We start from the raw sequence: 24,727 nt of genomic DNA on the forward strand, positions 1-24,727 counted from the left end.
ACTACATCCATCATGAGAATTATTGACTGTGACTTAAGCTATGCCCAATACTCATACATGCAGCTATTTAGAATAAAAGAGCAAGTGCTGCTACAACTCCTAAGATCTGTCGCTTAAGATGTGGCAGGGCAGGGGAGGAATGAAAATACATGGATGGAATTTAGGGTTTATTACCTTAAAGTGAAGAATGTCAAACTGGTCAGAGGAGAAAGCTGTTGGTGTTTGCAATAAGAACTTGCTCATGTCACTGAGAAAAGTGCAGCTATCTCTGTCATCGCCCCAACTGTGTTTATACTGGCTTGCATCATAAACAAGCTCATCTTCCCTCATAGCCTGTTCATGCATACTTAAATCACCTTGCCCATTAAAAATGTCTCTCTTGACAATTATTCTATCATTTTCAGTTGTCATCAGGCAATTACTGTAGCCTTAGGATGGGCCCAATAGGAACCCAAGCTCCGAGGCTGCTTTCTGAAGCAAATAGCATGAAAAGTGCAGAAATGATAATTTATAGCACAGACAAGCTACCTTTAAAAAAAAACCTGACCTGTACAGTTAAACGATCAAATCTATTTGATGAACTGCTTTTTTGTTGTTGTTGAAAACACACTTTTGATCAATCAACCTATTTACACACTGTAAGGTATACAATCTTCCATAATGTCTTTACAGGTATTCCTTTATAATGTGCCATTGGAAAAATTACCTTCCATCTTAAATAAATAAATAAATAAATAAATCACTTTCATTCATACAGGGCTACAAGACCGTATGAGCTCTGACTCCTTTCAGGTTTGTACAAGCTTAGCAAAAAAGAGTTTCCCCTTCAGCACAAAATAAACATCTGCTCTCCACAGCACACGGAGACACCCAAACGTGTGGTCAAACTCCCTTTTCAAAAACTTGCGCCCTGACACAGAGTAGGGCATTTGCTAAAAGCTGGATGACATGGTTATTATCAAGCCATGAAAGCAGGGACCCTGTTTTTATTCTTGTCAAGATCTTGCAGATTAAAAAAAGGAAAAAAAATACAAAAGAGGCCTTCTTCATTTGCTGTCTTTACCGCTGATAGCTTAAATCTACATTACACTACTGACAGATCAAAAACAGCTCCCGTGTCTGGTTTCACGGCTCTCCTCTTGCTCTCGCTCCCCCCACCGCACGACTCTGCCCCGGCGCAGCAAACAGACAATACTCTAGTTTATTTTTGACAAAGAGCAAAAGACAGAAACAGACCAACATTCCCAGCTGAAAAACAAAGCATATCTCAAAAATTAAAGTAAATCTATGCAGCTTTACAAGCAAGGCACTCATAAAGGGTCTCTCTCTCACACCCCTTCTAAATTCCCGCTCTCTTACACACACGCACACACACACACACACACCTCCCGATGAAAATAAATAAATAACTGTAACCTACCTTATCACGAGAGGTCGGAGAAAGCAACTTCCAAAGCTCAACTTCATAGGAGTTTGGTTACCAGGATGGAGGAGGGTGGGGGAGTGGAGGAAGAAATTAAAGAGATTCAAAAAGTCAGATGCAAAAAGCCCAGAATAATGAAAGGGAAAACTCAGAAGCTAGCTCACTGTCACTGCTACCACCAGGCAACTATTTACAGCAGTATTTACACTACTGTGAGTACACCTCTGCCCGATCACGTCCCAGACTGATGGCATTTTGTGCTAGTAATTAAAACAAATCAAGCTGCTCTGTGATTGTTTTGGCGTCTGTGGACAATCGTACACAAAATCAGCATTTAATCACTAGGGTATGTCTTTGGTGTGCAACGTGAGGGGTGACAAAGGTTCAAGACTGAGCCAGCATGCTTACCATAATCTTTCTAAAGTAAGTGCTCCTATTTTCCCCCCTTTCTCCCCCTCTTTTTTTTGTTCAACAGCAAGCAGTTCGAGTCTCTCAAGTCCTCAGCATGCTTTCATGTCTGTGATAAATATATTTCTTGCTTCCCTTATTAGGACAAGCCTGCTATTATACATTGTACTTTGGTAAAGCTCCAGTGCCCTGCAATTTACAGCCAAAGGAAGTATTTTAACAAAAATAAGCAAACTAAAGACAAGCATTTCACAGCCACAACATCAGATAAGCCAGAGAGAAACAATCTTCAATTCACATCGAAACCACTTCACAATGACAATTTGTCCAAGCAGATGTTAATCAAGCCTCAGCCTTTGAACGCTAGATACCATCAATTACTAACCTTAATTGAAATCACAGTGCTCCAGCGTCTCTGCCAGCATGTTCAGAGGATGATGTATTAAGATATTTACAGTAAAGTAAACAATGCATAGTTGCAATGAAATGGAAAATTTTTCAGCTAATGGTGTTTGTCAATCCTTTGTCAATTTTTCTGCCTGCCACAGATGTTTTCTTAGCTGCTTCACAAAAACAGGAATCAACTAGCAGAGAAGAAAGACTTTCTCTCCCCCAGGAAAAGAGTACAAAGCCAAGTCTGTACACAGCAGATGCAAAAGAAAGTCCATCTGCTACCAGCTCACAACACCACATGGAGTTTTAAGATTTTATACTGTAGGTAGCCTAGCAGTGTTTATGTAGACACCACCAGAATAAAAGGAGGGGGAAATGCTACCCTCAAAGTGTTAAGGCAAAAAACTGCAGCAACTCAAGTCTCAGTAACAATCAGCTTGGAGGGAATCAAAGATTTGTTTTCAGGATCTCACCTCCACACACACACCCCACAACATTTCAAAAGCTAGATTTTTCCCCCCTAGCAGTTACAGCCTGGACATGTATCACCCTAACTTTAGTTTTATGGCCTTTAGTTTGGAGAAAGACTACAGCTTTAAGCTGAAGAGTGGCATGAGTGGACAGGCTTTATAAGGATACAGCCAACAACTTGTGCAAGGCAAAACATTAGTATGATTGAACAATACATTTAAAACTATCTGAAGCCAGAAACCACTCCTGCCACTGGCTTACAGTATCTTCTAGCAGCTCCTTTTAGATTAATACCATCTGCCTTTACTTTTTGTAAAATATTTAAATACTAAACAGAGGAGGGGAAGAAGTACTTAAAATAACTGCTTCTAATAGCCTTTAATACAGACATTTTGGGTAAGTAATTACAGCAAATTTCACATTTCACCTTCAACCCCTGAGGCTACACTATTCTCCACCTTCTCTGAAATGAAGAGAAAGCACTTATTCTTTAGCACCCTGATAGAGAACAGTTTAATGTTCTATATTACCCCCACACACACACATCACTGTGAATTCAACTACTTTACTCTTCAAGGCAATGTTTATAATACTTCTTAAAAAATTGGACTGGAAAAGTACACCTTTATACAACATATGTGATGCTCATCATACACATACCACATATGACATATGAGTTTTATATAGGTAAGCACATATTCCACTGGGACAGCTATATCACATGACCATTATAAGCGAGCTTTTAGGTTACTTTCTACTTTTAAAGCTGGCATAAAATTTAGAAAATATATGCTTTTGTTTTGAAAATATTTTATCCCTTTTATTTCCACAGAATATTTAACAACTGATTTCCTTTAAGTTCATATATAAAAGGCTGAAAATAAGATACACTACACACCTCTGTATTCTGATGTAATCCACCTAAATAAATAAATAAAATTATTAACTACAAAGAAGTAGCATTCTAACCAACTCAGTTTATAGCCACTAGAACCAAGAACAACAAAACATGTTTTCTATTAATACAGCTTATCATCCTATCAAACAGTGGTGATTCACACTTAACACAAGGTTTAAATGCTTTAAAATAATATCCTAAAAAAAGTTCCTATACTTGCTATCTCTGACATACAAAAACAATGTTATAAATATGCAAATTATTTTTAAAGTAAAATATTTGCATCTCCTTCCCTCCTCCAGGCTTTTGAACTTCTGAGGTCAACAAGGACAAACAATACCACTAGTGTCTCTTTGCAAAAAGCAGGGTATGCTGTCTGCAAGCAATGGTATCATTTCCATAGCAACCCCCTAACTATTAATTTTCAATTAAAGCAGACACAAAGCGGACAGCCTGAGGCTGGCAGACAGTGTCAAGAGCCCATCTCTGTAGGCAACAGTTTCACACAGCTATCAAGCGATAGGTGTCTCTTCCACAAAGCTATATCAGAGGTACGTCAAGTTTGGCTGGTTAAAATGACATTAACCTTCAGTTCAAGCCTTAATATTTCTGACTTGGCTAAGCATTTATCAATATGACACGCTGTGGGCAAAATGTAAACAAAACAGACACGTTTCTAACCCACATAACAAAAGGGGGCTTAATTTATTGATTAGAAAGAAGTGTGCTCCTTAATCTTACCAATACATTTTTTCTTCCACCACCTCAAGTTTTCTCATAATAAAATACTTAAAAGAAAGCAAAATCAGCACACACTTTTGAGCAATGTCTATGGTCCTCTCTCTCTAGCAATGGTGTCTTAATATAGAATGAATGGGATAACTTAGATAAAAATGTCTCAGTAACGCGTATTTACTTTAAATATGATACTTTCTTACCTACCCTATTGCCACTCAAAGTTTAGTGATAAAAAGGGTTTGTTTTAAAAATTATTGAAACATGCTTTTTTCAACAAGAATAAAATGTTTGCATTTTAAAAATTAGCCATAATTGCCTCCTCTACAAATGGAATGGATATCTTAAATATAATATTTCCCTTTCTCTGTGGGGTCACAGTTAGCCTAAAAAAATAATAATTAAGTACTCACATATATTGCCATTCATATAGCTTCATCTTCCCACTTTTACACAAGGCCTTTGACAGGCAAGCCATAGATACAGAGAGAATGGAACAGTAAAAGCTCTCTCCCACCACAGAGATAGCCTAAAACTAACAGTTGCCACTGCTTGGGATATTTCACTCCAGGGTGCACAGAAACACCCGCTGGCAGTGACAGGTATTATGTCACAGCCTGTTTTCTTCCAAACAAAAGATGACAGGCAATGCAAACTGTTTTCAAATGACAACTTCCCGTCAAATGTGCTGCTCTAATTCTGAACCTTTTCTGCCCTTTTGCCTCCAGAAACAATTATGCAAAAGAACATATAACAGGTCAAGATCCTTCTCCCCCTTCCCCTCACACTCTGTATGATCACAGTTGTAATCCTCTGGACAACTGTCAGCTTTTGCAACAGTTGGATGCCATCTCTACAGCAGGATCTAGCAGGGAAGCTTCTGGTCAGCAACCAGACAGCAGCCTGTTATTGATTCTGCAGTCTTCAGAAGAATCAATGACCAGTGAGCATGAGATGATCAAGTGGTGTGTAGAGTCCATGTTAGTCCTAATATATTTAAGAAATTGTGAATTTATTAAAAGGGGGGCATCAAATTGGCTATGAAGGAGATCTTTTGAAAGGTCAGGCAACAATATATTTATATAACAATGCTTATAATTAATCTACTTCTGAAATAATTGCACCATTCACAAAATGGAAGAAAAACCCACCAAAACATATGTAAATCCATAATATCATCTCTTTTTTTTGCTGATTTTAGAATCACTAAATTTAAGCTGTGTTCAAATGAAACAATACAGTACTGTCCTAATTCAAGCCTTTATTTTGCAGAAAGCAAATGCAATCACCAATATAATACCAATACTTCCAAGGGTGTAAATATTAGATTTTAGTACATGAGCCAACTAGATAAAATAGGATACCAACATTCTAGATGGGTTTATTTTCCCCTTCACATTATGCAAGATATAAAAACTTTAGATAGATGGGCAGTTTATTAGTTCATAGTATGTATGAAATATTGAGATCTCGAAATTGCCAAATCTGGTATGCCAACAAAGTGTAATCACAACCTATGGCCAAAATTCTCCTGCATAACTCCAGTAGCACAGTGTAGTTATCACCATCAGCAGCAGTTTGCCTCATAAAGCATGAATCACGTGCAATCCAAAATCAAAGTAAGGATGCTTTAATTAGTAATAATATGCTCCTGTCAATAATGTCATTTTATTTATGATGGTGCAGCTACACAACAGTTATTATAATAAGTTACCTGTTGCTACATTGATGGAGCTACTGGTCTATGCTGTGGAGTGGGATTGCAAACCATGAACCGTGTGCCATTATCTGGCACAGTGTCTAAATTAACTATCATTGTAGTCACAGTTTCACTTCTTGAGGCCTTTATGCCACAGAAAAACAGAATGCTGAGAGGAAAACAAGAAAGTGGACAAGATACTTGAAGCTATGGTTTGTCTGTGCAGTTTGGAGTTGAAACCACGGTTAGTGTTCTAAATTATGCTTAATGAAAGTATGGCTTGGCCTGAGGTCCCTTCTGCATATACCACCTTCTCCACAACAAAATGTTGTTCCACATTTGGAATTCCTACCATAAGATGATAGATGATGCTACTCTTAGAAATACATGCCATCAGACTAAAATCTGACATAATTATGGGCAAACAGGGCTATTCAAAGCAGGCTGTGCACAGCCAGAACTGCCTCATACACAAGTGTAATGAATATGCGACACATTGCAGTGTCCTCTCCAGTGATACATGACAGCAAGACCTTGTTTATAGCAGCATCTAATCGCCTGTTTCAATTGTTACCCTCCTTCAATATATCACTGCAGAAGACAGCTATGCATTTACACAGCTGCAGTGGATCAGAGTAAGTATGTATGTATGTACACTCTGGGATATCTGAGAGTAAGAAAAAAGGATAGGAGAGCCCAAAATGCAAGTTTTAAAAAAATCACTACAGACGTTTTTCATACTAAGTCATGCACTAACATGATCTTGGCATATATGAGGAAGCTGTTAAGACTTAGACTGCTTAAAATTCAAGAGTCTCTTGCATATGTAAAACCTTCTATGTACGTTTAAGCAATCTTACAAGTGTCTGGCATGTGGTAGACATGTCTAAAATGGTACTAGGCTGTTTATCATCATTGTTTGAGAGATTATTCTTAAAGAGCCTGGTTTCAAGTGTGCCCAACTGTCCAAGTAGAGCTGCTTTAAGACTTGCAATAAAGCTTGGCATAAGAAAACTGAAACTAAATCCAAAGGTGTTTGCTTTCTTAAGGTCTTACACAAGAAGAAACATCAGAACTACATAATGCATCTATCCTAGTCTTCTGTGTTCGTAGAATAAATAGTTAGGAGTAATTTTGATTGTGTTCATGTTTCTTAGAATGCAAATAAAAATTCATAGTGTAAAACCTAGGTTCCCAACCTTTGTTACTCGGATGTTTTTGAACTGCAACTCCCAGAAACCCCAGCCAGCACAGTTGGTGGTGAAGACTTCTGAGAGTTGCAGTCCACAACTCCTGAGTAAGCCAAGGTTGAGAACCAGTGGTGTAAAATATAGTATCTGGAAGATGATGGCTAATGGACATGTGTCTGCGTGTGAATTTGGAACCTGAATCTACTCTTACTGAGACAACTTAGTAGAATATTCAATATGTAAATTTGCTAGGGAATTCTTTAGTTTCTCTATCACTAACAGTCACTCAACAAGTTCTTCAGTAAATTAAGGAGTCAATCAAGGACAAGATATATTTACCAAGGGTGGCATGTGAAATTTAATTAATTGATTGATTGATTGATTGATTGATTGATTGATTAAATCTTTCCTACCACTTCAGCAATGTCTAATGTTCAGCAATGTGTAATGTTGGTATTCACTGTTACTTCTTCAATACTTATGCAAAACAAGCATTCTGTTAGTTCTGAGCCCTAACAAGCTGTGAGGACTGACCAGGAAAATACTAAGTTACAGATATCAGCTAGCAAACAGGCCTAAGTACCTGCTGCTTTTATTGGAGGAATAGCCTCTGGCTTTTTCTATTGCAAACCATTTCTGAGTGTCCATTCAGGCCATCTAAGGTAAACACTTACTGAAAAACCAGACCCAGAGGATCCCCAACAGATGGCTGTCCAATATCTGCTTAAAGACTTCCTTCATGCAAGAGAAAGACACTACCATTTTAGGTATATCGTTCTATTTATTTATTTGGCTTTTATACCACCCATCTAGACAAATCTACTCTGGGCGGTTTACAGTCCAAAAAAGGCAATGAAGTTAAAATCATCCATAAAAAGACTAAAACAAGCCAGCGTAATCCAATATGGAAAAACCAGGAGAAGAAATTAAGTAATGGCAGGAGGAAAAGCCTGTCTGAAGAGCCAGGTCTTCAGTTTGTGTGTGTGTGTGTTGTGTTTAGTCGTTTAGTCGTGTCCGACTCTTCGTGACCCCATGGACCAGAGCACGCCAGGCCCTCCTGTCTTCTACTGCCTCCCGGAGTTGTGTCAGGTTCATGTTGGTTGCTTCGCAGACACTGTCCAGCCATCTCATCCTCGGTCATCCCCTTCTCCTCTTGGCATCACACCTTCCTAACATCAAGGTTTTTTCCAAGGACTCTTTTCTTCTCATGAGATGGCCAAAGTACTGGAGCCTCAGCTTCAGGATCTGTCCTTCAAGTGAGCATTCAGGGTTGATTTCCTTTAGAACTGATAGGTTTGTTCTCCTTGCAGTCCAGGGGATTCTCAAGAGCCTCCTCCAGCACCACAATTCAAAGGCATCAATTCTTCGGCGGTCTGCTTTCTTTATGGTCCAGCTCTCACTTCCATACATCACTACAGGAAAAACCATAGCTTTGACTATTCGGACTTTTGTTGGCAAGGTGATGTCTCTGCTTTTCAAGATGCTGTCAAGATTTGTCATCGCTTTCCTCCCAAGAAGAAGGCGTCTTTTAATTTCAGGGCTGCTGTCTCCATCTGCAGTGATCATGGAGCCCAGGAAGATAAAATTTGACACTGCCTCCATATCTTCCCCTTCTATTTCCCAGGAGGTGATGGGACCAGTGGCCATGATCTTAGTTTTTTTGATGTTGAGTTTCAGACCGTTTTTTGCACTTTCCTCTTTCACTCTCATTACAAGGTTCTTTAATTCCTCCTCACTTTCTGCCATCAGAGTGGTATCATCTGCATATCGGAGGTTGTTGATATTTCTTCCGGCAATCTTAATTCCGGCTTGGGTTTCTTCCAGTCCAGCCTTCCGCATGATGTATTCTGCATATAAGTTAAATAAGCTGGGGGACAATATACAGCCTTGCCGTACTCCTTTCCCAATTTTGAACCACTCAGTTGTTCCATGACCAGTTCTAACTGTTGCTTCCTGTCCCACATATAGGTTTCTCAGGAGACAGATAAAGTGGTCAGGCACTCCCATTTCTTTAAGAACTTGCCATAGTTTGCTGTGGTCCACACAGTCAAAGGCTTTCGCATAGTCAATGAAGCAGAAGTAGATATTTTTCTGGAACTCTCTGGCTTTCTCCATAATCCAGCGCAAGTTAGCAATTTGGTCTCGAGTTCCTCTGCCTCTTCGGAATCCAGCTTGTACTTCTGGGAGTTCCCGGTCCACATACTGCTGAAGCCTACCTTGTAGGATTTTGAGCATAACCTTGCTAGCAACTCCCAGCAAGGGAGGCAGGATGTTCCAAAGGCAAGAGGCCACTGCCGAGAAAACCAGGTTTCTAGTTTTTTTCCTTCCAGGCCTCTCTCGGAGTTAAGCCCCTCAGCCACCCAGCCTGGCTAGAACAAGTGACACGGGTAGAATTAGGTGGAAGAAGGGGCTCTGATAGGTATCGAGGTCCTAAACCATTTAGGGCTTTATATGTGATCATTAATACCTTGAAGTCGATACGGAATCTAATGGGCAACCAGTGTAAGGTGGCCAGAGTGGGGAAAATATGATATTTTTTCACCCCTTTTAGTAATCTAGTCACCGTGGTCTGGACCATTTGAAGTTTCCACATCAATCTCAAGGGAAGCCCCACATAGAGTGCATTACAGTAGTCTAATCTCGAGACTACAAGCGCATGGACAAATGTGCTGAGCTCCCCAACATCAAGATAGGAATGCAGCTGGGCAATCCGCTGAATATGTAAATGGGAGGTGCGGATCACAGACGTTACCTGGGATTCCATGGCAAGCGCCCGGTCAGGATCAACCCACAAGTAGCAGACCACATTCTTTGTGATGAGAGTCGCTCCCTCAAAAGAGAGGGAGCTTCCCAAACCACTGATGACAGGGGGACCCACCCTCAAAGACCTCCATCTTTTCTCCACTTGCAGATTCAGAAATCTAGAAAGTAATTACAGTAAGCCACCCAAACAGAAATACCAGAGATTCATACCTGTATAAATAACTGGAAAGAATGAGAAAGGCTGGTGTTAAGAGTGGGAAAACCTGTGTGTTATTGGCATCTGCAATATTTTGATTTAGGTCAGGGAATATTATCTGACCTTCTATGCCATATCACTGTGAAGATGAGCAAGAGTGTGCCGTCCACTGAGATTGAAACAGGGATAGAAGAGACAGAAAAGAGTATTGAAAGTAAAGTTACAAAAAAGATGACATTAAAGGCTGGAGAAAATGAGCGTTTAGAGGTGGTAGAAAAGGGGGGAAGTTACAAATCGTAATCAAAGGAGAAAAGGGGGAAGATCTATTTAGTGGAAGAGAGCGGGAAGGAGAGAGGGGAGGAGCAACAACTGTCAGTATGAGATGAAAGTATAAATGAGCGAGGAGAACATTGGATTGGGGGAGAGTGGGAAAGCAGGATGAAACAATGGGAAGAGGAGAAGCATAAAGAAAGGGAATTTAAGAGAACACAGGAGTTGCTGAAAGACTTCCCTAACTTGAAGAAGGGTGGAGTACTGCTGGACCCGACCCCTAAACCAGGGGGAGAAATAATCCATGAGTCCCAAGAGTGGACAGTGATCATCTTTCCCAGGGGCCAGCGACGCGGGAAGCAGGTGATCCGGCCCAACTCAAGGTACAACACTCCACCAAAGGAAGGTGACTGGGCACAGCATCCGGGCTGCAGCACCATTTGTGCAGTACAGAGCGCCCCACTACAGAGACCCATGGATCAGGAGCGGTTTGGCCAAGCACCCCAGTGGGCTCATTGGACTTTGGGAGAGGGTTCATGTCACCCAGTTACGGCCTGTTGCCGGAGTTAACTTGTTTCGACTCAATTGTTAATAATGAAGAAAATTATGGAACGAGTAAAAATCAAGATATGAGCACAATTAAAATGTCTCCACTTTTACGTATCTCCGCTTTTATTTCCCCCGCAAGAAGAGGAGTTGCCCAAAGAGAGAACAGAACCCGATCACAATCACTCATAGGCTGCCCTGCTGGACATTCTATTACTCCTACAGTTCTCTCCTCTGGATAGTGTTGGTTTGTATGCTATAACTCTGGGCTATAATTCTTAGAATCTTTCAGCCAGCACAGCCATTTGCCTGTAGGATTCTGGGGATTGTAGTCCAAACATGTAACTTGTTCAATCATCTTGCACAGCTTGAGATTTCTCTACCTGCATATTCAGAACCTGACAAAATTATATTACAATATACTGCTAAAGTACACAGTTTTGCATTCCATGGTTCCCTCAAGCCTACTACCTGATCATAAAAGGAAAGAAGGCTTAATGGATAAGAGGAGTTCCAAGGCCTTCATTCCTACCCCCCAAAAATCTGTAAAGCCAGACTTGATATATATGAGATTATTAATGTTGCAAACTCATAAACTAATCAGAAGCTTTAACATTTTATATTTGGGACAAAATGAGGCTTATCTCGAATATAATTCACAGCAGAATTCCCTGATCCACTGAAGAGCAGAATTCCAGCTTAGGACATGGGGAGGGATGGATTTTAAAACATCCATTTTAAATTGAATGTTTTCAAAAATGATGCTATTACTACCAAGTTTTTGATTTATGAAGATCCTAATTGGGTTTTTTAAGATATGTGAGATGTTCAAGGAGCACTTTACTGCTGTTAAACCCCAGCGAGTTTCTATGACTTAACAAGCATTTGAACCCAAGTCTTCTGAGTCCTAATCCAGCACCTTATCCACTGTACCACACTGTCTCCCACTATACTTCAACTATAATTCATAATAATTTACAATATTATATAACTGTTCAGACAAAAGTATGTCTGCTATGTGTCATTCTCAGTAGATTAACATTTGCAACTCAGAACTTTATTCCTGACTGATGCTCTACTTGTTTATTCTGATAAGTAATAGATAAGGAATGCATTTCCTTGTTGAACAGTCAGAACACAAGCTATACACTAACTACATTCTCCTTATAGATGTTCAAAGAATTTCATTGCTAAGTGATCAGTTTTATTTTTACAAATTATAGGCAATCAATGACACACAACCACAAACATGGTGGGGGACAGTAGTTTCTCATTTTATGTTCAGAAGTTTGGCTTTTGCCTTCCTCCGTAACTTCAATGGTTATGCATTATTGTACATTTATTGTAATGCCTTGAAGATCAGCAAGGTTTATCTGGCCTATGCTTTCATGGACTGTAGTCCAGTTTTCCAGTCTGCTGTAGCAAAAGCAATTAAGAACCCAACAAGTCAGTAACCTTTAAGGTGCCACTATACAATTTGTTGCTATTGCTGCAATACACTAACATGGCTAGCCTGTCCAGAAATTTCACAAATTAACATGGGATAAGCTGATGACCACTTAAGAGAATATAGTCACATGACCTCAAACCCAGTACACCTGCATCACCTAAACCACTCACTATTCAGATCCATTATCCATTTGCCCAAAATGTACAAATTTGACAAACTGCAAAAACTGATTTCTGGAGTCTTGCACTGGATCATTCTCCATTTATGAAGAAGAAAAATATATTTCAGACAATGCAAAATTGAACCAAATATCTAGTTTTAGTAATACTGCAGATAAGTAATCTAATCTGTGGCCACTTTTTCTAATATATCTTATACATGGGTATGATTCCTGACATGGCACATACGTTAAGTTCTCATACACATTTTCAATTATGCAAGCAGATTGAACTCCCAGGTGTTTCTTCAAATAAATGGAAATCAACTGGGAAAGAACTGAACACTTTACATGTGAGTATTTGCTATGGAAAGCTGTGAGTGATGCATGATTTTCACACTGCAGCAAGATGTATGTAATTTGAACACTGATTCTCAAAATTGAGTACAGAGCTTATTTATTTATAATGTTTGGAAATTAGTGATACTGAACTATAGCCATAATGCTCTTGGAATAATGCTTCATAGTTGAGCAATGTTAAGTTCTACTAATGTCAACAGGAGACTCTTAAACAAATGTGTAATTCTTCCTTTAAAATCAATGAAAGTTAACCTTCAGCGGGATCATGCCAGAATATTGGAAAGCTGTGGGTTGTGTCTGGTTTTTTTTAAAATTTAACTTAAGTATGTAAGAAATGGTGAGAAAACTCCAATTCAAATGTATGTTGTTCAGTTTACTGGCAGCAGAAATACTCCCTAAGGCTGTGTTGTACTGGTGTGTAGAATCTTCTTGAAAGACCAGATACCAAGAAAAATTATCTGCTTCCCACCCACCCCTATGTATTTCTTTCTTAGTGAAACAAGGAATACTGTATGGCGAAAACCTGGTTATTTGAAGCCCCTCCCCAACAAATGATTTGAGCTCCCTCTGCAGGTTCTATTTAACTAAGGAATAATGTTATTATGTTGGGTGATCTACCCCCCTCTCCTGGTTTTCTTTTTGGTATATAAATTTAGCAAGGTCGTGATGAAATGCAGGAACAGAAATGTTTTGACAGGATTTGGCAACAGAATAGTTGACATAGTTATTACTATTGTTCTGAAAACTAGAAATTCTGGCTGAATATAAGCAGGTGTCTTTAATTTAAGCCATTGGAGTGGCACCTGTTTACAAAGATTTTGAATAAGCTTAACAAGTTTATCTTTTCCCCCCTTAGCTCCAAGGAATTTGATGGCCAATAATGGAAAAAAATATCTAAGAAGGACTGTACTATCTTTAAGACTCATGAAAGATTCTGAAAGACAAACATCCTTTTAATTTAAAATAGCAACATATGTAATGCTACTACATGCAGACACATGCATATGAGGTTATAGAGAGAATACACGAGATTAACTATACACACACAGAAGCCCGTTTGAAAAGTGTAGGCATAAAGCATGTAAGGATTATGAGGAATAGACGCTAGTCCTGTACCCAAGGTGCCACCCATTCCTCTCCTGTCTTCCCAAGCTAAAGAAAAGATTTGGGAGAATTGTTCATTCTACTCACATTTCAGGGTAAAATTATCAAAATAGTAAAGAGTCATCAAAAACCTATACTGTCCTACTGTTTGTGACACAGTTTGCAAAAAAAGTATAAAAATGTTTGTGTGCCTCCAAAATTACATACTTGTAACTGCAGTACTTCAGGTGGTTATCTGTGAATTCACACTGAGTTCTTTCTGCATCTGCGCAGATATCCGCAGAACCTTCCAGAGCCTGAAAAGTAGCTGTAGGTTCCACCCTCTCATGTGGCATATATGTATGCCACCACTCAAGAGCTTTGCTTCAGTTCACCTGTCCACAGCTGAAATTAAAAAGGAGCATGGCAGACAGTGGAGAGGCTGGATGGGTCGTGTGAATTCACAGATGACCATTCAGAGAACCATCATTACAGTTAAGTATTCTGTCCTTCTTCTTCCTGGTCTCTGTGATGCACACTACTGGGTGGCTAAATAGCTCACTCACCGGATGGTGGGGAGCCACACAAAATCTGAGGACACTACAGCACAGCCAAAAGAGGCATCGAGATTTGCCCTGACATCCAGTATGTAATGTTTTATAAATGTCATGGACTGGGACCAAGTTGCTGCTTTGCATATCTCCTTCAATTAGACTCCCATAGAGACAGTGAAGTGGAGTATTCCTGCAAATAGCAGAGTGTCCCTTCAAAGAATCTGGCAGAGGCGATAACAAACAGATGATTGGTTTTCCCAAACTCTTTTGTCCTCCAGAGGTAGCAAGCTAATGCTCTACATACATTCAAAGTATGCAAAGATTCCTCTGATTGAGTAGATGGTGATGGAAAGAATGTCGGCAACACAAATGGTTGGATGACGTGAAAACCTGAGACGACTTTAGGTAGAAAAGTAACTTGGGGAACAGTGTAACTTTGTCTTTATGAGATTGTAAATATGGAGGATTATTACATAAGATGTTTAACTCAATCATCATCATCATCATCATCATCCCCTCCATGGGCACAGGCCTTCTTAAGCCAGAGGGGCTTGCACGCTTCAGTGAAGTTGAAAGCTATGCTGAAGGGTCTCCTAAGCCAAACAGGTCTCAACTGAGAAGCCAGACCAACCACCAATTATGATGAGAGGAAATAAACAGAAATCCATACTGGATCGGTCATTGCCCAGGACAACAAGGACTACGTCAGATAATATAGTCCCTGGGCATCGAGTGACAAATGGGCTAAAGGGGTCAGTAGACCCTGTTGAGGAATAAGAACAGGCTGCTGCAAAGCTACTGGAACAACATAAATGCAGAACATGGACTCTCGCCAAAAATCAAGAAATTATGAAATGTTATTAGGAGGCAAACTCAACAGCCTGTGGTTTTCAAAAGAGAATGATGGAAATTTGGAAAAGGAAACACCCAACTAGTGACCTAACTGAAAAAATATTAATCAACCAGAGAAGGTTTATCATACAAAGTAAAGTGTTTTCAGAACTGGAAATGCAAGAAATACAAAAGGTGCCAAAAGAAAAATCAACATAGAACAATGACCATAGTATGGAAGACAAATGGAGGGTAGAGGTAGATAGTGGAAGAAAACATATCAGTAGAGGAACAGCTTATGGAATAACCCAGAAACTATGAGTTGACAGAACATCAGACACCAGAGGGGAAAAATAGTTACCCACATTAACCAGAATGCAGAAAGACGAAGGCTTCCCAATTTGCATCAAATGTAAAGTAAACCAGTAAAATATCTACTGAATCATGCAAATTAGTCATCAGAACAACCCCACGACATACTAAAGGAAACAAACCAGCTCATGTACAGCACAGCTACCATAATAACCATGGAAATTGGTTACAAGCTGCAAAAACAAACAAACAAACAAACAAACAAACAAAAAAACAGAAAACTCCTGGTACTCCAAAATGGAAAATTCAGCTAGAAAGAAAAATAAACAAATTACAGTACGTGCAGACATTAGCAACTTAAAACATTTGAAAGACTCAAAACTTATTGAAAAAGTAAAAGCCAGAGTATGCAAAATATATGACCTAGAAAGAAAACAATAGTTGAAACTATGGAAGAATTAAAACAGCGGGTAACAGCTACAGCAAAGAAAATTGAAAGATATAATGGGACGCTTGAAACAATATAGAGAAAACATGCACTGTTGAAAAAACATCAATGATTATACATCACTAGGAGAAAATGCAGAGCAAAAGAAATTAGGCCTATGTAAAGATGATGCTTTAAAATTTTGGAAAGAAATGTGGGAAAGCCCAACTGGATACAACAAAAACACCTCATTGATTAAAGAGATTTGTAAAGAAACTCAGGGAAAACAAATCAATGATATTGTAATAACAACTGATATAATTAAGAGGCAAATAAAGGCTGCGAAAAATTGGAATGCACCTGGTCCAGATGAGCTGCATGGATTTTGGTTAAAGCATCTAACTTATCTCTATTAACATACAGCAGTGCAATTTAATCACTTCCTTCAAATTTCTACAACTGAAGATTGGATGACAACAGGCTGCATATTTCTGATAATAAAAGACCATCAAAACGGCAATGAATCCAGTAATTATCAACAAATTACATGCCTTCCAACAATGTTCAAGCTCCTCACAGGAGTACTTGCAAGATCAATATATAGTTACGCAACCGAAAACTCCCTATACCCAACTGAACAGAAAGGGAACTTTAAAAAGTCAAAAGGATTAAGTATCAGCTGCTTATTGATAAAATGATACTGAAGAATATAAAAGGACAAAAAACAAACCTTAACATGGCCTGGATAGACTATAAAAAGGCATTTGACTCTTACCACGTAGCTGAATTAACACCTGCCTAAAAATTTTTGAGATTAGCAAAAACATTCAGAAGAGAAACATGGAAATGGAAAACTGTCTTATTGGCCCATGGTGAAGAAATTGGGGAAGTTAGCATAAAAAGAGGAATATTTCAAGGGGATTTTTTGTCACCACTGCTAGTAACATCTCACTATTCCCGACAGCAATAATTTTAAATAAAACTGGATCGGTCTACCATATTTCAGAACAAGCAGGAAAAATCAACCATCTGTGATAAATAGGTGACCTAAAACTATATGCAAAAAGTTCCAGAGATAGAATCACTGCTAAACACAGTGCAGATAATTAGTGAAGATATCTAAATGAAATTTGGAATTGACAAATGCACAAATGCACAGTTTTGTCTATACACAGTGGCAAGATTCAAAAACTAGATAGAATAGAGTTAAAAATGGCAACATTATAAAACCACTCTCAAATCATGAACATTATAATACCTTGGAATACTTGAAGCTGGTAACATTATGCACACAAAAGTTAAAGAACTGACAGAAAGGGAATATATCAAAAGACTGTGGAAGATCTTAAAATCAAAATTAAATGGTGAAAATACAATCAAAGCCATACAAGTAATTAAATACCCAGCTGGAATAATAGATTTGACCCCAAATGAATTAGAAGGATCAGATTAAAAAACACGGAAACTAAAAAACATGTATCACACACTGCATCCAAAAAGCGATGTGGACAGATTATATTTACCACAAAAAATCAGGGACTGTGGATTATTGCAAATACAGCAGGTAGTACGGGGGGGGCGGGGGAAGCATAAATGATTATATCAGTACAAGCAGAGAAAAATTACTTAAAACAGTGAAAATGGAGAATATTTTGAAAACAACAGAAACAAAAGCTCAATACAGGAAACAACAATTTGAAAATAAATTAAACAGCTGGAAAAATAAGCCAGCACATGGACAACACCTGAGAAATATTGATGGAAAGCATGATAATAATTTAACATGGGCAGGGCTAAAATTGGGAACCATTAAGAAAGAAACCGAAGGACTGATTTTTGCAGCACAAGAACAAGCACTCCAAACCAACGTGATAAAAGCTAAGATCCATGGAATTAGCGTTAACAGCAAGTCAACTCTGCCAAGAAAAAGATGAAACTGTATCACTCCTCATCTGTGAATGTCCAAAGATTGCACAAACAGATTAAAAAATTAGATGTGACAGGGTAGCAAAATTAGTGCACTGGTCATTATGCAAAATATATAACTTGCCAGCATACAAAAACCCATGGGAACGTAAGGTAGAGAAGGTGTCAGAAAATGAGGAAGTCAAGATCTTGTGGGACTTCAAGATCTAAACAGACAGACACCTTGAGCATAAAACACCAAACATAGTAGTAATAGAATGAAGAAATGCCCAGATTGTTGACATTGCAATCCCAGGGGATGCCAGAGTTGAAAATAAAGAATTGGAAAAACTAACAAAGTACAGAGACCTGGCAATCGAAACATCTTGCCTTCAGTGGTCCCCGTACTCATTGGAGCTTTAGGAATAATACCAAGAAATTTCATACAGTACTATAAGCAGTTGCAGATCTCAGAAATCACACCAACACCAGAGTTACAAAAAATGGCAATATTAGGAACAGCTTACATACTGCATTGATATTTAACAGATACTTAGGTTTTTTGGTTAAAACTTGTATCTGTTATATAATACCAGTCAATGTTTTTATAATCTTGACTGTTCCTGGAGTTTAATAATAATAATAATAATAATAATAATAATAATAATAATAATAATAATAATAATAATAATAATAATAATAATAATTTTAGAACTGCAGAGCTGGAAGGGACTCTATGGATCACTGAGACCAGCCCCCTCAAGGAAGCACAGTGGGAAATCAAATTCTCAACTTCTGGCTCCACAGTCAAATACTTAAACTGCTGAACTAGTTGACCTTCTTGTGGATGTGATTGCCACCAAGAATATAGTCTTGCATATTAACAGTTGTAAATTTGAGATAGCCATGGATTCAAATGGTGGTTTAATGAGCTGGTGTAACAGAAGGGAAAGCAACCATTGAGATCTTGGCAAGGTGTCAGTTTTTTTGTCCTCTCAAAAGTCTCTTTACTGTTGGATTTTTAAATAATGTGAGGCAGGAGAACCCTGTATTTGGTGAGACACTATAGCTGCCAGATACACTTCCAAAGAAGAATGGTTTAACCCCTTTTCTTTTAGATGCAACAGGAACTGTAGAGCAGTACAGTGATTGACGGTTTCAAAATGGCCGCCCGCTGTTTTCTGGACGGATTCCTCGCTTAAGAGGCACCGAAAATGGCCGCCCCTATGGAGGATCTTCGCTGAACGGTGAGTTTTTGCCCCATAGGAACGCATTAAATAGGGTTTAATGCGTTCCTATGGGGTTTTTTGTTCCATTTAGTGATGTTTCCGGATAGCAATGTTAATCCTGGGATGGATTAACGTCGCTATGCGGGGCACCACTGTATTGTCTTCCCATCCTTGATCTCAAGGGTGATGGAGATTCTGAGTCTGATGTAGAATCAGAGAAGGTGTTGGAGTCTATGTGTTTGTTCACGAGTTAGAGTCACTTGCTTTCTTGGTTTGTTTCGGCTCTGCTGAGCTTGTTGATGAGCCTTGCTCCTTATTTAGCAACGCTGATATTGAGAAGATGGTGGCCGAATCACAACAGAGGGTTGTTTCTTCCCTTGTTTTGTCTTTTCTTTCAATTTAGCTTTTTTGACCTGCCTGTTTTCAGAAATTGCTGTTTTCTTCTTTTTTTGGTACTGTTATCACTGGTTTTGATGTTGATGTTTTCAACATCACTTGTCTGTATTTTGTTGTGGTAAGATTTGGATAGTTGTGGTGCTGGTTCTTTCTATATGTGTACATACAGGTGTTGTGTCAATTAATAGATTCTCCATAAGCATTTGTTTTGATGGTATCTTGCAAATGGAGATGGATGTTGGTGTCAAAGTCTGTTTTGTAATAGAGTCTGTGGCCATCCAGATTGTTTGTTTTTAATGGCAACCTGGGTAAAAACTTTTACAGATTTGGTACAATTGAGGCTAATGGCCTTGTAAGCAATAAAGGCACTTTGTGTGTGTGACTGGAGAGGATATTTCTGAAAGGGCCTGAAGAGGACGCAAATTATGAAGCTAATCTAACAATGAACATAACTCTTATTATTATTTTTTAGGGGGGAAAGAGGGGCTAATGAGAGAAGTTGGAAAAGAAAGTACTTGCAATGAATAGTCTAAAGTTAGAATTGCATAGAAAACTGGCTCTGAAAGGCTGTTGGATGCTTTCCCATCAGAGGTCAGAAGGGAAGACAGGTAAAACCACTGGGTGGTGGTATACACACTATGTGAGAGGATGGGGTTAATGGCTTCTTTTCAGGTTCTGAAAGATTCAGAGGATGTCTACACAGGCGAAGAAGGAACTCATTAGTGTGAATCACAGAGATCATGAAGAAAAAGAATAGGTTTGATACAATGTATGCACGATTATGTATACTTTGAGGGATGCATTCAAAATGTTTTTATACTTCACTTACAAAAATGCATACATTTGAAAAAGAAAACACAAAATACATGTCTTTAAAAATGCGCATCAAATATGCGTATTTTGAAAAATGTACACAAAAACATGTACTCACTTTGCTGTAAAAAATAAGAAACAAGTTAGCAATACTCTAATGGGAACTTGAATTAAATAAAGTTTGACAACTCCTTTATCCACATCCAAGCATTAGACTCTTAATCCCAATGGATATCCTTCACTGATAGCAGAGATGAATGCATTTGCTAAGTACTGCCTTATCACGGTATAAATGTACCTGCAAAGAAAGCTATGTCCGCATGATGTCCTATTGAATGGTAAACAATATTTACTTTGTCAAATTGCCAAGTCAGTTCATTAATTAATTACATGCTGTCAAGTTGACTCTGACTTCTGGTGGCCCTTTCCAGGTTTTTCTAGGTATAAAGTGGATTTTGTTTACAATTCCATTCTTCTGGGGGCACCCTGGGACTTTGCAGCTTGCACAAGACAAGCTGGCTCTTCTCCTGGGACAATCACACTCTTGTTCTCTGGCTCCAAAGCTAGAGTAACTGACTGAGCTATTGAGCCAACTAAATTAGTTCAAACATTCAATAACTTTTTCCCCATTGCGTGGGCTATGGCATTTCTTTAGTAGATTCCAATTATTATTCAATTCTTCAAAAATACTCTGGTTTATGAATGTGGGACATTATGCTTCTGTGCCTACAATTCAAAAAGCCAGGAAATGGCCCAATATTGCTGTTCAATATCATGCCCGCATTGCCAGCAGGGGAAAAAAAAGATGCCAAGCTTTACATAGCAAAGGGCAGCTTGGATTTTGAGAACACCACTGCCAGCAGTCAAGATGGTTTACAGAAGGGGTCCCCAACCCCCCCCAGTCAGTGGCCCAGTGCTGGTCTGTGGCCTGGGCTGAACTGTGTCGTGGAGACAGATCTCCCCCCACCCCTGCACGCACCCCCCAAGCGCCCCCACCCTTCGTGCATGTGCACGAGCATGGGGGGTGCCCCACCATCCCTGCATACAGCCCCCCTCCTCCCCCAACTGGTCCACGGTGTCAAAATGGTTGGGGACCACTCTTCTGCTGACTACCATTCACAAAGTGACACCATGCAAGGCAAAACTCCAGGTGACCATTCCTTAACCAAATACAAAGCAATTGTCAGGGCTTTGCGAAGGCTTTCACAGCTGGGATCTAATGGTTGTTGTGGGTTTTTCAGGCTCTTTGGCCGTGTTCCGAAGGTTGTTCTTCCTAACGTTTTGCCAGTCTCTGTGGCCGGCATCTTCAGAGGTAGGTATTTGGAAACTAAACTATCTCTGTTGTTGAGCTAGACTTTGACAGCTTAGGTTCTGTTGTTTTCTTTCTGTTGTTGATGATGATCCACTTTTATGCTATGTAGCATACAGTGGGGTCTTGACTTACGAACTTAATCTGTATTGGAAGGCGGTTCTTAGGTCGAAAAGTTCTTAGGTCGAATCTGCATTTCCCATAGGAATGCATTGAAAACCATTTGTATCTGCTCTTTTCCGTCCATAGAAACTAATGGGAAGCTGCTATTCCGCCTTCTGGCACTAGATGGGGATATTTTTTCTTTTTTTCCCTTAGGTTCAGGAAAAGAGGAGGAAGGCAGGGAACAGTTTGCAAAGCACTTTAGAAATCTTTTTTTCAACGAAGCCAATTTTAAATCATGTTTTAAAGCATGTTGTGCTGATTTTTTTCAGCACAAAGACACACAGGCAGGCTTTTTAGGTGCTGAGCAAGCCTCCCCAAGCCTCTTCAGAGCCAGCCAATCAGCTGATAGGCGGGGAGAGGAAGGTGCAGGAGGGGGGGAAATCACAAAATGGCTGCCAGGCTCCCTTCTGGGCGTCAGCTTTTAGCTGTTTCCTGCTCTTTTTCCTGCTGTTTGGGGGCTACCAAGGCCTAGTAAGTGACTTTATTTTATTTATTTTTAAGTTTCTGACCCTTTTCCCCCTCCAGAAGCCTCTAAGGGGAGGGAGGGGGTACTAATTTTCCTGTACGTAACTCGAGGGAAGCTCATATGTCGAGTCCTTGTTTCCCCTATAGGGCGGTTCGTAAGTTGAATTATTCGCAAGTAGGGTTGTTCATAAGTCGAGACCCCACTGTATTAGGCAGCAAGGATTCTCTAGCTCATCTGGTCTTGTGCAAGTGTTTTGGCATCCTCCCGTATAATATATAGTGCCTGCAGGTCTTGTGTCAGTATTCGTCACCATGTTATTCAATGGTGTCCTCATAGTCATTTGGCATGGTGGGGGAAGGTTTCCAACTCATTGCTACCTTAGGGATCCAACTGTTCTCATTTGTTCTCCATACAAAAAATATGGCCAGCCAGTTGGAATCTTCCACATGCGACAATGTTATGAAGTTTACACAAGCCACTTCTTTGGAGCACCTCCTAATTGGCAATGTGATCGAAATACTGGATCTTTAAGATTCAGCTGAGACACCTCTGCTGGAGGATGTCAAGCCTCTTGTTAATACTTGGTGACACCTTTCAAGTCTCATTGGCATAAATGTCTGTTGAGATAATGGGAGGGGCAAACAGGTGGAACTTAATCTTCAATAATATGGACAGTGAGGACCAGAAGTTGTTCATCTTCTGGAAGATGGAAGACACCATTGCTGGTCCCAAGCCAAGAAGAGAAAGGAGAAGGATTAGGCGACTGTCTAGCAACCTGTCCCTGTAAAACTAAAAACAGCTATGGAAACAGCAAGAAGAATATCAAGTATTTCTTTCTGTTGAGGCATTTTAAATTGTAAAATCCTTTTTAATGTTTTTGTGGTATTTTTAAAAATTTTATTCTATCACTATTAGATGCCCTGAGACATTTACTGATATAAAGGCAACTTTTTTATTGGTAATGAAGCAAACAGATAATCACATTGTTTAAACGCTTCAGTCCATAATTCTAAAAAACACAATCCAATTACAGTTTTGGTATAAGAAAGCTTTGCAATGAGAAATGTAAGTGGAACATATCCAACAAAGACGGATGCCCAATGGCTACCAACCTAAGGAATAACTCCTTGAGTCTGATGTGTGTACATTGACTTGTCAGCCCAGAGCGAAAAGAAGAATAGAAAAAGAAGTGGCACAGGTACTGTTAATCGCTTATTTGAAATGTGGATAAAGCACAGCTTATTCATTCTCTCACACAGCATGACTGAAGATTTCATTGTACAAGCTACTAAATGTAGGACATAAAAAAGGATTCTTCCCATTCTTGATACTTGTAGAAATTGAACCCCAGTTCCGCAGGATTTGCCATGATGGCTGAATAGGTCTGCTTCCTGGGTAAGAATAAGCTAATAATTCAACCAGCAATGTCATGTGTCAAAGTCAGACGGCAGAAAAGAAACTAAGTCACCACGTTGAAATCGTCATATATAGTGTATAACTGGGGAAAAAATCCTAATGTTTACAGGAAGGGAAACATGTTTGCTTTAACAAATGCTCAAATGCTAAACTGCTAAACTACTGAGCAGAACTACCAAATGTATATTGTTCTGAAAGCTCACACTGAAATCAATCTGTTAGTGTTAAAGCATGCTAAAATATTTTTTTTCTTTTTTTCACTTTTGCCAACATTCTAAGACAGACTCACACAGGTACTTCTTTAAAAATTATTTCATTTCAATCCATTTTAAAGGGTTTTGAAATGGAATTAACCATGTTACCTCATCTTTGTCATCTTCAAGAAAACGATATATTCTACCTAGGCATTAGGATTGATCAGATAAAGAAAATTTTAAATGTGGTTTACTAATTCAAAACTCTCTCTCTAATTAATTTAATGAAAGACGCAAATCAATTTCTTCCACAATCATCCTGTTAACCTTGATAGTACATTATAATGGCAAAGAAAAACAAAACAAAACAAAACAAAACAAGTATGTATGCAAAGAAAAATAAGGAAGGGGAAACAACACAGGTAAACGCTTTTCAAAAACAGGATGGGAGGGAAACCAGGGAACCATTGGGGTGTCTATTTCTCTCTCTTCAAACCAAAGACTCAGTTAAGGAGAGGGATACAGTTGTTGAAGGGAACCTACTGAATTATGCCAGTGTCAGTGCTGCTGACTAAGATACTTCTCTCAACAATGATGACGAGAATAATTTATGTCCTAAAAGTGCAATAGTGAATGTGTGGATATGTACTGCGAACTCATAAGGTTAA

The 24,727-nt window shown here is 39.1% G+C and overlaps 1 protein-coding gene across 7 annotated transcripts in view; it reads right to left on the reverse strand.

Moving 5' to 3' along the window:
• Positions 1-24,727, reverse strand: part of FOXP2 (forkhead box P2) — a 576,890-nt gene that overhangs the window by 273,416 nt on the left and 278,747 nt on the right. The window contains exons 1-2 of one of the 7 annotated variants that reach the window (XM_073000518.2): positions 2,217-2,636; positions 1,421-1,461 (exon numbers count right to left, since the gene is read on the reverse strand). The exons of 3 other annotated variants lie outside the window; for them this stretch is intronic. The gene's annotated coding sequence lies outside the window, so the exon portion shown is untranslated. Of the gene's footprint in view, positions 1-174; positions 1,349-1,420; positions 1,462-1,831; positions 1,899-2,216; positions 2,637-24,727 lie in introns of those variants that run through there. 3 more of the 7 variants (XM_078376824.1, XM_078376822.1, XM_073000519.2) reach the window with 3 other exon arrangements.

This window comes from Pogona vitticeps, chromosome 5 (genome assembly GCF_051106095.1).
Source record: "Pogona vitticeps strain Pit_001003342236 chromosome 5, PviZW2.1, whole genome shotgun sequence".
NCBI classification, from domain to species: Eukaryota; Metazoa; Chordata; class Lepidosauria; order Squamata; family Agamidae; genus Pogona; species Pogona vitticeps.